This window comes from Oratosquilla oratoria, chromosome 21, assembly GCF_046742065.1.
Source record: "Oratosquilla oratoria isolate Oo_2021 chromosome 21, ASM4674206v1, whole genome shotgun sequence".
NCBI lineage: Eukaryota > Metazoa > Arthropoda > Malacostraca > Stomatopoda > Squillidae > Oratosquilla > Oratosquilla oratoria.
The window spans coordinates 30803969-30818968 of record NC_134797.1 but is presented as its reverse complement, the minus strand read 5'-3'; the positions used below and the strand labels follow the sequence as shown (position 1 = coordinate 30818968).

Sequence of the window (15000 nt, the reverse complement as noted above, 5' to 3'; positions counted from 1 at the left end):
AATACTAGGAAAGGTTAAGGAGAAGGTGGGCAAAATGTCTGGGAACAGGATAGGTTAAGGATGAGATGGAACAATTGACTGGGCGAAGGACATTAGCTCACAACCGAGGAACAAAAGAAGAAAATAGGACATTTAGAAAGAATTGATGAAGAACGAATTGCAAGGGGATGCTGGGAGTGGATGGAAGAAGGTCAAGAGGAAGACCGAGAAAGAGATGGAAAGAAAATGTTGAAGAAGCCCTCAGCAGACATGACTTGCCCAACATCGAAACTCTGAGGGAGGAAGGGGCCTTCAATGATAGAGCCGGATGGAGAAACATGCTGGGACCACTGACAGGCATAACGACTACTACTGGGAGCTGAAGTAAGAAGTAAGACTTGCTGATGTAGAACATGTTACGATTTCTACAAGGGACCTTGTAAACTACGCTTGAATTGCTGGGGGGACTGATTTTAATTATTTCTTAACTGTGTGATTATATCCAAACGTAATTTGAACATAGTTTTTCTTTTTAAGAATAGGAATTACATTAACGAAATTTTCATGATACTGTAACACAAGGGTCTTTGTTTTTGTCTGATTTTCTGGTTTGTTGTTTGGTCCACTGAAAAACTTTGTATATTGATGGCATTGGGTAAGTTCTTTTATTTTACCAATGTTTTGGATGTTGTTCAGTTCTTATTCCAAAAATTCAGAAACTGAAATCCTAGAAGCTCTAATGGGCATAGAAATGAAGACTGATTATATTAATATGATGATTGGAATAGTAATGAACATATGACAGAATGTTGGTAGGTTTTCTATATACCTTAGTTTTAATGTTATTATTATCCCTAATAATTTCTACATTCAAGAAAGTGAGTTTATCATTTATTTCAACTTTATAAGCGAATTTGATGGATGATGGTAATAAATTTACTTTAAGAAGAAATTCTACAATATATATATATATATATATATATATATATATATATATATATATTGGGGGGGAACATAAAACATCATTAAAATATCTAAACCAAATTATCCTTTTCCTTGATGGTGGTGAGAAGGTGAGTTTAAAAAAAAATCCAAATAAGTATAGGCTAATACAGTGGATTGCCCATAGCTAAACAAAATTTTTGGGAATAATATTTCCCTTCAAACATGAAAGAGAATCTAATGGGTTTGATAATTTTCTTTGAGAAGTCCTTCAGTGCGTTTATTAGGATGTTGGGTAAAAATGTCAACACATGATCAATAGCAACTTAAGTAAATAGGGATTTATATAAAAAAAGACAAGATAATAAGGATATTTAACACGAATGGATTTGTACTCCATACCATAGCCTATAGCACATAAAGTTTTACAATCCGAACTTTTGGGAGATATCCTTATCTCTTCCATAATGGTTTTGTTGGCCACTCCAGTCGAACACATTGAACCCTCAAGTAGACTTAGAACAAAACGATATTCCTAAACCCATCAAGATGCCATTACTCCCCGGTCCTTCCCCCACAGCTGAATAAAACCTCCTGGCGTTACCCAGAACCTAAGTGAGATAAACCTCCACCACTCCTCCCCAGCCGATAACGTTGGCACTCGTTCAAGAGGTGTGGCGTCCGTCACCCCCGCCCCCCTCCTCAGCCGGGGTGCCAAAGCCATAGTTTCACCTGTTCTCTGGCCTCGAACCGAATCTTTAGAGTCCGACGCCCTCTTGAGGGGATTAAACCTTTTTCTTACCTGGTGGATACCTATCCCTCGCCAGTCGATTCTATTCAGCTGTGCGAATCTCCTCGGCAGAGAAGTTTATGCAAGGGGCACTACACTGCTGCAAACGTGGGTTCGTGTTGCAGAGTCGCGATCAACTGGTCTTGGCACCGGGAGTAGTTCTGCACCCGTGATGATAATGCCGAAAGGAGTGGTAGGTTCCCAGATGCCAACACTCCCCATCAGCATGGGCACAATGATAAGGCTTCAGATAAGTTCGACTGCGTTCCGGGAATACAAATATAGATGTGCGCGAGTGTGTGTGTGTGTGTGTGTGTGTGTGTGTGTGTGTGTGTGTGTGTGTGTGTGTGTGTGTGTGTGTGTGTGTGTGTGTGTGTGTGTGTGTGTGTGTGTGTGTGTGTGTGTGTGTGTGTGTGTGTGTGTGTGTGTGTGTGTGTGTGTGTGTGTGTGTGTGTGTGTGTGTGTGTGTGTGTGTGTGTTTATGTCTATGTGCGTTTATCCACTTGTATTGACCTAGTTGTAGTGTAGGGCGTTGGAGCAATTCTCATCGGGTATCATGAAAGAAGTGATCGTGGCCTGATGCTGACCCTATCCATTATCATAATCACAACGATAAGAGGCAAAAAAAAACTTGCAACCCGAATATCTATGTTCCTGGAAGTGTATGTGCGTGTGTATGTGTGTATTCACCTCACCTTGGTCTTTGGATCACGTGTTGGATTCGTGATCGACAGCTATTTCCCTCCCGGAAGAGAGCTTAGAGCTCGTATGACCGATCTATGGGTAATGCTATGACCTTTCACACACACACACACACACCCAACTCCCCGCCCACGAGAGTCGGAGTAACGACCCGAAGCGCAGCGACACCGAAATAATTTCGACCCTGGGCAGGATTCGAACCTGGTACTGCTGGCACCTCCGTACTGGAAGTCCAGTACTATATCAACTGCGCCACCGAGTCGCGTGTGTGTGTGTGTGTGTGTGTGTGTGTGTGTGTGTGTGTGTGTGTGTGTGTGTGTGTGTGTGTGTGTGTGTGTGTGTGTGATGTGTGTGTGTGTGTGTGTGTGTGTTTCCCAGTTATATTGACTTAATTGTAGTGTAGGACGCTGGAGCAGTATTCATGGGGTCCCGTCTTTTTCCCTTAATTTGTCAAACTTTTCCTTCAATTCTAAGGCTTTCGTTCCTTTTCACCTAGCTTAGTCCACAAGTCCACACTTCCATGTGGAAAACTGTGTTTCCTAACATCTTTTAAACAGGTTTGTTTGTTGTCGTTTTTTCGGATTTTTTAGTATGACCTATTGTCGACCTTTCTTCTCGTACCAGCAACTATTTTTCTGGTCACTTTCTCTAAACATGTTTCTAGTTTGAATATTTTCATAATGTCGCCTCTCTTTGCTCCTCCATAATAATAAGTCCCAGTTTTTTTTTTTCAATCTTTCCTTATATATCATGCCGTTTATACCGGGTCTTCTATTGTTTGACGTCTTTTGTATCATCTCCATTTTTCTGGGCAGTATCAAGATTTAAATTATTTTCTTCACCATGTCCTCATCTATGTAGTGAATGCCACGCACGTGTACTTCAGATGACAGGAAGTCTTTGGTTAATTATAATTATAATACATAACTCCTTATCCTCTTTTGTTTTTGTTACCATTTCATTTTCATTTTCGTATTCCATCGTTGGTCTTTTCTTACACAATCCTTCTCACTTCATGATCTTTACATTATCAGCAAATAAATTTGTGTTGATATTTACATATTTCGACATGTCATTAATACATACTTTACAAGGAACAATACAGTTGCCAAAAATGAGTCATGTGGTATACTGTTGGTTACTTTTCTCCATTCTGACTTTTCATCTATCATATCATTTCATCTATCATCTATCAGACGTCTGTCCTTCAAGAAATTCTTTATCAATTCTAGTATGTTTCCACTGAGGCCTATTTGCTTTATAATTTCTATATCAATCTTTTGTGTGGCATTTTGTCAAAGGCTCTCTCTAAGTCCAGATATAAACAGTTCATCCATCCCTGCCTTTCATGCAGAACATCAAGCACTTTCGAGTAAAATCTTAGCAGGTTTGTATCACATTTGCTGATTTTCAGTCCAGCGGCACCTTTTATTCCCTCCTCAAGTGAATTAGTCGACAAAATGTGTACTTTGTTCACCAATTGTTCTCTTCATAAGACCCAATTGGATATCTCATCAGGTTTTGAATCTTTCTTTGTTTACAATCTTCCTAACAATTTAAGCAACTCTATGCTCACTGTTATGGTATTCATAATATTCACATTCTTTCTATTCTTTTCTCTCCCAAACTCTCCATCCCTGTTGAGTACTGACTGAAGGATTTCATTCATGATTTCTGTTTATGCTCTTGCGTCCTCATATATATAATTCTTTCAACTCGTAATTTGGATATTCCTAATTTTTGCTCCAGCTTACCATTCATAAATCTATAAGGTAATCTTGGTTGGTCCCTGCAATTGTTGACTTCATCCTTCTCAGAGTTATTTTCTTCTTCTCTTCGTATTCTTGTAGATTCGTTTCTGGCGTTTTTGTATTCGCCTTTTGTCTTCTTTTGTCACCTCTCCCCCAACTTTGTCTCCTTTATTTTTTGTCAATGTACATTTTTAGTTGAACCAGCCCTTTTTCGTACTTCTTTTCTTGTCATTTTTGGTACGTATTTTTTCTATTCCTGTGCTGTAAATATTTTTGAAGATAGCCCATTTCTTTTTTATATTCGTAGTTGCATTTTTTTGTCAAACTCTGCCTTTGAAAAATTATAGCTACTTTGTCTGTATATTTTCTTTATTCTGTCTTCCCCACTCCCAACACATGATCATTTGCTTAATGGACATTGGTAATTTCCAGTGATTCTATCCTTTATGGTTCCTTTATTAAAGTAAAGCACAGTCTTGCGAGTTTATCGTCGTCTCTGCATCATGCTCGTTCTTTTACCCATTGCGTTATTATGTCGTTCATTGCTATACTCAGTAATATCGTGTTCCAAGATTCTTCACAGCTTTCTGTCTCTCATTCTTCCTAAATTACTTCTTCACAGCTGCAGTCACCTATAAGAGTAATATATCCACTTTTCTTTATACATACATACATACATACATACATACATACATACATATATACATATACCAAAGACTTTTTCCCCCTACACGGAGGGTAGCCAAAAAGAAAAAGGCACAGAAACCACTCCCACCCATTCCATTTCCTATATATTCCACTCCCCTCCACCCCCCTCCCTCCCTCTCATCTTGGCACCTATAATTACTCAGTTGTATTGTTTATTAAATCTCTGTATTCTATTTCAATCCACGCTCTATCCTTGGAGGGTGGATATGCCACTGCTGTTTTTTGTTCCACCCTCTTTTTTTTATATTCAATATTTATGTGTATGTGTGTAGTGTGTATTTACCTAGTTGTATTTACCTAGTTGTATTTTACGGGAAGGGGAGCTATGCTTGTGGTGCCCCGTCTTCATAATTTATCTCGTTTTATCTAGACTGTTTTTAAATTCGTGTATTGTTTTTGCACACACCACTTTCTCATCTAACATGTTCCAAACATCTATTACCCTGTGGGGAAAGCTGTTCTTTTTTAGGTCTCTTCTATAACTGTCTTTCTTGATTTTCTTTCTATGTCCTCTTGTATCTCTACTATCCCATGTGTGTGTGTGTGTGTGTGTGTGTGTGTGTGTGTGTGTGTGTGTGTGTGTGTGTGTGTGTGTGTGTGTGTGTGTGTGTGTGTGTGTGTGCTCTACCCAGAATAGAATTTATAATTTTCCATTGTCGCTTTGTATTCCCTTGGTTTTTATTAAACAATTTATTGTACAACATATTTTTTCTGTTGTTAATTTATTTCTATGTTGTCTATAGGAATCACCACAAGTCAGTGATTATTTTTCGCAAGTCCCTATCTTTTTTTATTGGATTTTAGAGATAGAGCAACGTATGGACTTATTACATCAATTTTGTGCAAACTATTTTTTTCAATAAGGAAATACATTTGAAATAAGTACAAAAGAATCATTATAATATCGACCATAGGCCTCGTTCGAGCATCTAGTTTTTTGTGCACAATGCCAATCAATATGAGCAAGTTCGTTGCGGAAGCATTTCATCGAAACTATTCATTAATCTTTTAAGAATAAACTGATGCTCCTGGTTTCAGAATTTAAGTTTAAACTGAGATACTCTGGGGAAATGATCGAAAATGTCAGTTTTAAATATATAATTACCAGTGTTTCTTCTAATTGTGCTAAATATAGGTAGCCCGGGAGTGTAAGTGTGTGGTTAGAATCTGCACACTTATCAAATAATTTTTACGACCGTTGCGCAGAGGATTCGAATCTACTGCTCTTGCGTCAAGAGGCTCCCAAGTCAGTGCCTTAAACCACTTAGTAGGTTCGAATCTTCTGCGCAACGGTCATAGAAATTATCTGATTGATGTTGCTGTTCACTAGCGAATTATTCATACTGCGCACTTATGTTACAATCACTACGTGGTGACGTGATGGTGACTCTTGTTGTTTGAGTTGTTACTAGAAAAGAAAAGGAGTTTTAATCTAATCAATTGAAAGACGTTATTGCCATTATTTTTCAGTGAAATTAGATTGGAGTTCGCAAAAAAAAAAAAAAAAAAAAAAGTCACTGCGTTTCGAAAACTTTTCAATTTTCAGCTAAGAGGTCTGTAATTACATTTAGATAAATATTTTCTTTTTATAATTGCAGTATCAACACCTAAGGATGCAATATCGGGGTTTGTTATTGTGAAACTACTTTGTACAGATGAGTCACAAACCTTCAATAATGCATTGCAAACCGTCATTAGACAAGTAGGTGCCTTCCTCAAATATTTTGGTCAACAAAGGGGCAATGATGCTGGGATACCATTAGATTGCTAACAAGGAACATCAAAGGAGACGGGCACTCTTTCAAGTCTTTTTTTTTTTTTTTTATTCTTGCGTTATCTGTCAGTTCTCGCCGCTGGCGCTTGTTATTATCACGGTCCTCTTTTTTTTTTTTGTATTTACCTAATTGTATTTACCTAGTTGTATTTTACGGGAAGGGGAGCTATGCTCGTGGGATCCCGTCTTCATATCTCATTTTATCTAAACTATTTTTAAATTCATGTATTGTTTTTGCACACACCACTTTCTCATCTAACTTGTTCCAACTGTCTATTACTCTGTGAGGAAAGCTGTTCTTTTTCAAATCTCTTCTATAGCTGTCTTTTTTTATTTTCTTTCCGTGTCCTCTTGTATTTCTGTCATCCCATTTTATCAGATTCTCTCTATCAGTAATTTCCATGCCTTTCATGATTCTGTAAATAGCTATCAAATCTCCTCTCTCTCTTCTTTGCTCTAGTGTCTGTAGTTCAAGTTTTTCTAGTCTCTCTTCATATGATAGTTTTGAGAGTGTTGGTGCCAATTTTGTAATTGCTCTTTGTATTCTTTCAAGTTTTTTTTATACATTTTTTTGTACTTGGTGACCATATCGTTGCTGCATATTCCAATCTTGGTCTTATCAGGGTGATTAGGATTTTCTTCACCATTTCTTCATCCAGGTATGTGAATGCAACTTTGATTGTTCTTATTAAATTATAGGTTTCTCCAAAAATCTTATTTATATGTTTCTCAGGTGACATATTATTCATAACAATGACTCCCAGGTCCTTTTCATTTTCTACTTTTTTTATTCCCTCTTCTCCCAAATTATATGATCCTGTTATTCTGTTTTTGCTTTTTCCAAATTCCATTATACTGCACTTTTTTGTATTGAACTCCATCTCCCACTTCCTACTCCATTCCTGTACTTTATATAGATCTCTCTGTAGTGATTCACAATCTTCTTCTGTTTTCACTCTTTTCAGTAGTTTTGCATCATCTGCAAAGAAGCTCATATAGCTTTCAATTCCTTCATCCATATCATTAATATATATAGCAAACATTATTGGGGCCAGTACTGTTCCCTGCGGAACACCGCTTATTACTTTATCCCATTTTGAGTGCTGGTCTCTTATCACTAAAGTCTTCCATCCAATTTAGCAGTTTGCCCTGTATTCCTCCTTCAGTTTCTAATTTCTTAAGCAACCTCTTATGTGGTACTTTGTCAAAAGTTTTCTTTAGGTCTAGAAATGCACAGTCTGCCCATCCATCTCTTTCTTGTATTATATCTATTAGCCTTGAATAGAAACATATTAAATTGGTGACGCATGATCGTCCTTGTCTGAATCCAAATTGCCTTGGATTTAACACTTTTTTTTTTTTCTAAATATTTTACCCATCTATTTTTGATCATTCATTCACAAATTTTTGCTATTGCACTTGTTAGAGAGACTGGTCTATAGTTGGTAGGTTCTTCTTTATTTCCTCCTTTATATATAGGTACTATATTTGCTTTTTTCCAATCTTCTGGAACTTTTCCTTCTTTCAAGGAACTGTTTATTATGCTATGTATTTTGTCTGCCAGTTCATTCCTGCATTCTTTAAGAATCCAGTTTGCAATTTCATCTGGTCCATGCGATTTTCTGACATCAAGATTACTCAAGTGTGTCAATATTTCATTCTTTGTTACTTCTATTTCTTTCATAGGCGGGACTTTCTCTTTCCATTCAATCTCTTCAGGTTGTATGTTCTCCCTTGTAAACACTGATTTAAAATGTTTGTTCATAATTTCCGCCATTTCCATTTCCTCAGTGTATTCAACTCCCCCTTGTCTTAATTTCTCCAAGTCTTGTTTGTTTTTCAGTTTATTGTTTACAAATCTGTAGAATAGTTTTGGTTGATCTTTACACTTTTCTATGACATTTTTTCATATTTTCTCTTTTCCTCTCTGCACGTTTGTACATATTCATTTCTATAACCGGTATATATTTTCCATTTTTCAGGTCTTCTGTCTTTTTTCCATCTGGTCCAGGCTTTGTCTCTTTTGTCTTTTAACTCCCTACATCTTTTGTTGTACCAGCATTTTACATATTCTTTTTCTTGTTTTTGTCTTGGGACATACTTTTCCACTCCTTTTTTGTAAATTTTTGTCAAAATATTCCATTTCTCTTCCACTGTTGTTTCTTCTTTGTATATTTCTTCCCAGTTTTCTTGTTGAAAGAATTCTCTTATTTTATCAAAGTTTGTTTTTTCATACATCATTCTTCCTTTTCTATATTGTTCATTTCTTTTCATATATTTCCAGTTCAATCTATATGTGGTCACTTTTACTTATTGGTGTTTTATATTCAATCTTGTCCACTATTCTAGGTTCAGATGTAATTATTAAGTCTAGTCTCGATGGTTCTTCTTCATTTCTATACCTAGTGTTCTCCTGTATCCATTGTGTCATTGTATGGTCAGTAATCATCTCAAGTAGAGCGTTTCCCCATGAGCCGTCTCCACCCTTTACTGTCATTTCTTCCCAGCAGATTTCTTTGCAATTAAAGTCGCCCATCATAACTATTCTTCCTCCATCTTCCATTATTTTATTTAATGTTATCTTTGTGTCCTCTAACATACTTTTATGTTCACTCTCCTCCCATGAGGCTGTTTTCGGAGGCACATAATTTATCACAAACTTTCTGCTCTTCTTATCTCTGTCTTCCACTTCTATCATAATCATCTCTACTGTATTCTTTCCATATATGACACCCCTCACGTTTATATCCTTCTTAGTCAGGAACATAACTCCACCCCCTTCCTTTTTCTCTCTGTTTCTAATCCAATATTTATATGCATCATGTCCTACACTGTTGGGTGGTAGTGGGCCTTTTAATTTTGTTTCTACAATTCCCATTATGTCTGGTTCTTTTTCTTTCAAATAATCATTCAGCTCATTCAATCCTGTTATTAATCCATCTATATTTGTGTAAGACACTCTTAGTTTTCTGCCACTTCCATTGTGTTCTCTGTTTCCCTTTTGTTTTTCGCTTGTATGTCGAACTGCCTTAGTTTCATATTCACTACTCTCCAATAGAATCTCTCTTTTTCTGACTCCGTTCTGCTCTCGTTTTTTTTTCTTAGCTTCAAGTCTTTTCTGCTTTTCTTCCTCTCTTTCCTCTTTATTCATTTCCCTTTTTATCCATACCTTTTTATATTGTTCACTTGTTGCTAGTTTCCCTGTTTTGGATAAGATATTCTCTGCCGTCGTTTGTGACCTGAATTTAATCTTAATTGGTCTGGTCTTATCTTTACTATACTTTCCGAGCCTGAATTTTTCCTCAATTTCCTTCATAATTTCTGGTTCATCTTCCTGAACTAATTTTAGTAAACTGCTTACTTTTTCATTTTCCTCATTGGTTCTTGAGGTTCTATCTGGGTTATGTTTCTCTTCCATTCCTAATATAATTATACATTTCTTACTATATTCTCCTTCTGTCTCATTACTTTAATAACTGAGTCTTCAGTTTGTTCTCTCATTTGCTGTTTAATTATATCAGTAAATGCAACTTTACTGTTTTCTTTTATCGACTTCCATCCCTCTCTGTTTTCTTTACTATTCTTCTTCAATTCCTCATTCTCCACCTTTACTTCTTTTAACTGTCTTTTCAGGTTTTCTATTTCATCAGTTAAGTTTTTGTTCGCCTTCTCTAGTTCTTCCAATTTTTCAACCCTCCTTATAATATTGTTAACATGACCGAACCTACGCTCCAAGTCCTCGATCATCTGATCTACCTTCTCTTCTAGTCTTGTCAGTCAGTCAGTTTGTGTCCCCCCCACCCTCTTTAAATCCCTGGAAAATATTCTCATCACTTTCTACTGTATTGCTCTTATCTATACTTCTAATCTTTACATTTTTATTAGACATTTCATCGTCGTCGGGGGGCCTTTTGTTTACCTTTCGCCTGTCTGTCTGGGCCAAGTCTACTCCTTCCTCATTTCCTTCCATTTCCCTCAGTAATCCCTCCCCTTCTCCTGTTTTCCTACTTTCCTACTACCCCACGAGCAATTTCCCCCCACCCTGTAAATACAATAGGCACTTCTCTTTGCGTTGGGATCCACAATACTTCAATTTTCTTCAGAACGTCTTCTAAGCCGTCCGTTCGTTGAAGTGTGTGTGTGTGTGTGTGTGTGTGTGTGTGTGTGTGTGTGTGTGTATTTACCTAGTTGTATTTACCTAGTTGTATTTTACGGGAAGGGGAGCTATGCTCGTGAGGTCCCGTCTTCATATCTCATTTTATCTAAACTATTTTTAAATTCATGTATTGTTTTTGCACACACCACTTTCTCATCTAACTTGTTCCAACTGTCTATTGCTCTGTGAGGAAAGCTGTTCTTTTTCAAATCTCTTCTATAGTTGTCTTTTTTTATTTTCTTTCCGTGTCCTCTTGTATTTCTGTCATCCCATTTTATCAGATTCTCTCTATCAGTAATTTCTATGCCTTTCATGATTCTGTAAATAGCTATCAAATCTCCTCTCTCTCTTCTTTGCTCTAGTGTCTGTAGTTTAAGTTTTTGTAGTCTCTCTTCATATGATAGTTTTGAGAGTGTTGGTGCCAGTTTAGTAATTGCTCTTTGTATTCTTTCAAGTTTTTTTATACATTTTTTTGTACTTGGTGACCATATCGTTGCTGCATATTCCAATCTTGGTCTTATCAGGGTGACTAGGATTTTCCTCACCATTTCTTCATCCAGGTATGTAAATGCCACTTTGATTGTTCTTATTAAATTATAAGTTTCTCCAAAAATCTTATTTATATGTTTCTCAGGTGACATATTATTCATAACAATGACTCCCAGGTCCCTCTCATTTTCTACTCTTTTTATTCCTTCTTCTCCCAAATTATATGATCCTGTTATTCTGTTTTTGCTTTTTCCAAATTCCATTATACTACACTTTTTTGTATTGAACTCCATCTCCCACTTCCTACTCCATTCTTGTACTTTATTTAGATCTCTCTGTAGTGATTCACAATCTTCTTCAGTTTTCACTCTTTTCAGTAATTTTGCATCATCTGCAAAGAAGCTCATATAGCTTTCAATTCCTTCATCCATATCATTAATATATATAGCAAACATTATTGGGGCCAGAACTGTTCCCTGCGGGACACCGCTTATTACTTCATTCCATTTTGAGTGCTGATCTCTTATCACTACTCGCATTTTTCTTTCTTGCAAAAAGTCTTCCATCCAATTTAGCAATTTACCTTGTATTCCTCCTTCATATTCTAATTTCTTAAGCAACTTCTTATGTGGTACTTTGTCAAAAGCTTTTTTTAGGTCTAGAAATGCACAATCAGCCCATCCATCTCTTTCTTGTATTATATCTATTAGCCTTGAATAGAAACATATTAAATTGGTGACGCATGATCGTCCTTGTCTGAATCCAAATTGCCTTGGATTTAGTACGTTGTTTTTTTCCAAGTATTTTACCCATCTACTTTTGATAATTCTTTCACATATTTTTGCTATTGTACTTGTTAGAGAGACTGGTCTATAGTTGGTAGGTTCTTCTTTATTTCCTCCTTTATATATAGGTACTATATTTGCTTTTTTCCAATCTTCTGGAACTTTTCCTTCTTTTAAGGAACTGCTTATTATGCTATGTATTTTGTCTGCCAGTTCATTCCTACATTCTTTCAGAATCCAGTTTGCTATTTCATCTGGCCCATGCGATTTTCTGACATCAAAATTACCCAAGTGTGTCAATATTTCATTCTTCGTTACTTCTATTTCTTCCATAGGGGGGACTTTTTCCTTCCACTCAATCTCTTCAGGTTGTATATTTTCCCTTGTAAACACTGATTTAAAATGTTTGTTCATAATTTCTGCCATTTCCATTTCCTCAGTGTATTCAACTCCCCCTTGTCTTAATTTCTCCAAGTCTTGTTTGTTTTTCAGTTTATTGTTTACAAATCTGTAGAATAGTTTTGGTTGATCTTTACACTTTTCTATAACATCTTTTTCATATTTTCTTTTTTCCTCTCTGCACTTTTGTACATATTCATTTCTATAACCAGTATATATTTTCCATTTTTCAGGTCTTCTGTCTTTTTTCCATCCGGTCCAGGCTTTGTCTCTTTTGTCTTTTAACTCCCTACAACTTTTGTTGTACCAGCATTTTACATATTCTTTTTCTTGTTTTTGTCTTGGGACATACTTTTCCACTCCTTCTTTGTAAATTTTTGTCAAAATATTCCATTTCTCTTCCACTGATGTTTCTTCTTTGTATATTTCTTCCCAGTTTTCTTGTTGGAAGAATTCTCTTATTTTATCAAAGTTTGTTTTTTCATACATCATTCTTCCTTTTCTATATTGTTCATTTCTTTTCATATATTTTTCTTCATTAAGTTCCAGTTCAATCAATATGTGGTCACTTTTACCTATTGGTGTTTTATATTCAATCTTGTCCACTATTCTAGGTTCAGATGTAATTATTAAGTCTAGCCTCGATGGTTCTTCTTCATTTCTATACCTAGTGTTCTCTTGTATCCATTGTGTCATTGAATGGTCAGTAATCATCTCAAGTAGAGCATTTCCCCATGAGTCATCACCACTCTTTACTGTCATTTCTTCCCAGCAGATTTCTTTGCAATTAAAGTCGCCCATCATAACTATTCTTCCTCCGTCTTCCATTATTTTAGTTAATGCTATCTTTGTGTCCTCTAACATACTTTTATGTTCATTCTCCTCCCATGAGGCTGTTTTCGGAGGCACATAGTTGATCACAAATTTTCTGCTCTTCTTATCTCGGTCTTCCACTTCTATCATAATCATCTCTACTGTATTCTTTCCATATATGACACCTTTCACGTTTATATCCTTCTTTGTCAGGAACATAACTCCACCCCCTTGTTTTTTCTCTCTGTTTCTAATCCAATAATTGTATGTATCATGTCCTACACTGTTGGGTGGTAGTGGGCCTTTTAATTTTGTTTCTACAATTCCCATTATGTCCGGTTCTTTTTCTTTCAAATAATCATTCAGTTCATTCAATCCTGTTATCAATCCATCTATATTTGTGTAAGACACTCTTAGTTTTCTGCCACTTCCATTGTGTTCTCTGTTTCCCTTATGTTTTTCTTTAGTATGTCGAACTGCTTTATTTTCATGTTCACTACTCTCCAATAGAATCTCTCTTTCTCTGACTCCGTTCTTTCCTCGTTTTTTGCCTTAGCTTCAATTCTTTTCTGCTTTTCTGCCTCTCTTTCCTCCTTATTCATTTCTCTTTTTATCCATACCTTTTTATATTGATCATTTGTTGCTAGTTTCCCTGTCTTGGATAGAATTTTCTCTGCCGTTGTTTGTGACCTGAATTTAATCTTAATTGGTCTGGTCTTATCTGTACTATATTTCCCGAGTCTGAATTTTTCCTCAATTTCCTTTATAATTTCTGGTTCATCTTCCTGGACTAATTTTAATAAACTGCTTACCCTTTCATTTTCCTCCTTGATTCTTGCGGTTCTATCTGGGTTATGTTTCTCTTCCATTCCTAATATAATTATACATTTCTTTTTGTCAGCTAATTCTCTTACTATATTCTCCTTCTGTCTCATCACTTTAATAACTGAGTCTTCATTATGTTCTTTCAATTGCTGTTTGACTATGTCAGTGAATGAAACCTTATTCCCTTCTTGAGTTATTCTCCAATTTTTAGCTTCTGTAGCTATTTTCTCACTGTTTTCATTACTATTCTTCTTCAATTTCTCATTCTCCTCCTTTACATTTCCTAACTGTCTTTTTAGGTCCTCTACTTCTTCAGTTAAGTTTCTGTTAGCCTTCTCTAGTTGTTCCAATCTTTCAATTCTTTGGAGAATGGAGCCTACATTACCTAACTTACGTTCCAAGTCCTCGATCACCTTATCAACTCTCTCCTCTAGTCTTATCAGTCTGGGGGGGGTTGTGTCCCCCCCACCCTCTTTAAATCCCTGGAACATATTCTCGTCACTTTCTACTGTATTTCTCCTCTCTATACCTCTAATCTTTACATTTTTATTTGCCATTTCGTCATCCGGTGGTCGTTTCATGTTGACCTTCCGCCCGTCTGCCTGGGCCAAGTCCTCCACATCCTCATTACCTTCCATTTCCCCAGTAATCCCTCCCCCTCTCCTCTTTCCTTACTTTCCCACTACCTCACGAGCAATTCCCCCCCCCTGCAAATACAAAAAGGCACTTCTCTTTGCGTTGGTATCCTCAATCTGCACTTTTCTTCAGAGCGTTCGTCAAGCCGTCCGTTCGTTGAAAGTGTGTGTGTGTGTGTGTGTGTGTGTGTATGTGTGTGTGTGTGTGTGTATGATTCACCACAAACTTGTTTCACGTGCTAGACTCATGAT

The 15000-nt window shown here is 36.5% G+C and overlaps 1 protein-coding gene across 1 annotated transcript in view; it reads right to left on the bottom strand.

Moving 5' to 3' along the window:
• LOC143036823 (uncharacterized) overlaps nucleotides 1–1908 on the bottom strand; it is a 4132-nt gene extending 2224 nt beyond the window's left edge. Inside the window, exon 1 of the mRNA XM_076204624.1 lies at nucleotides 1724–1908. The gene's annotated coding sequence lies outside the window, so the exon portion shown is untranslated. The remainder of the gene's footprint in view (nucleotides 1–1723) is intronic.
• Nucleotides 1909–15000: the final 13092 nt, after the last annotated feature.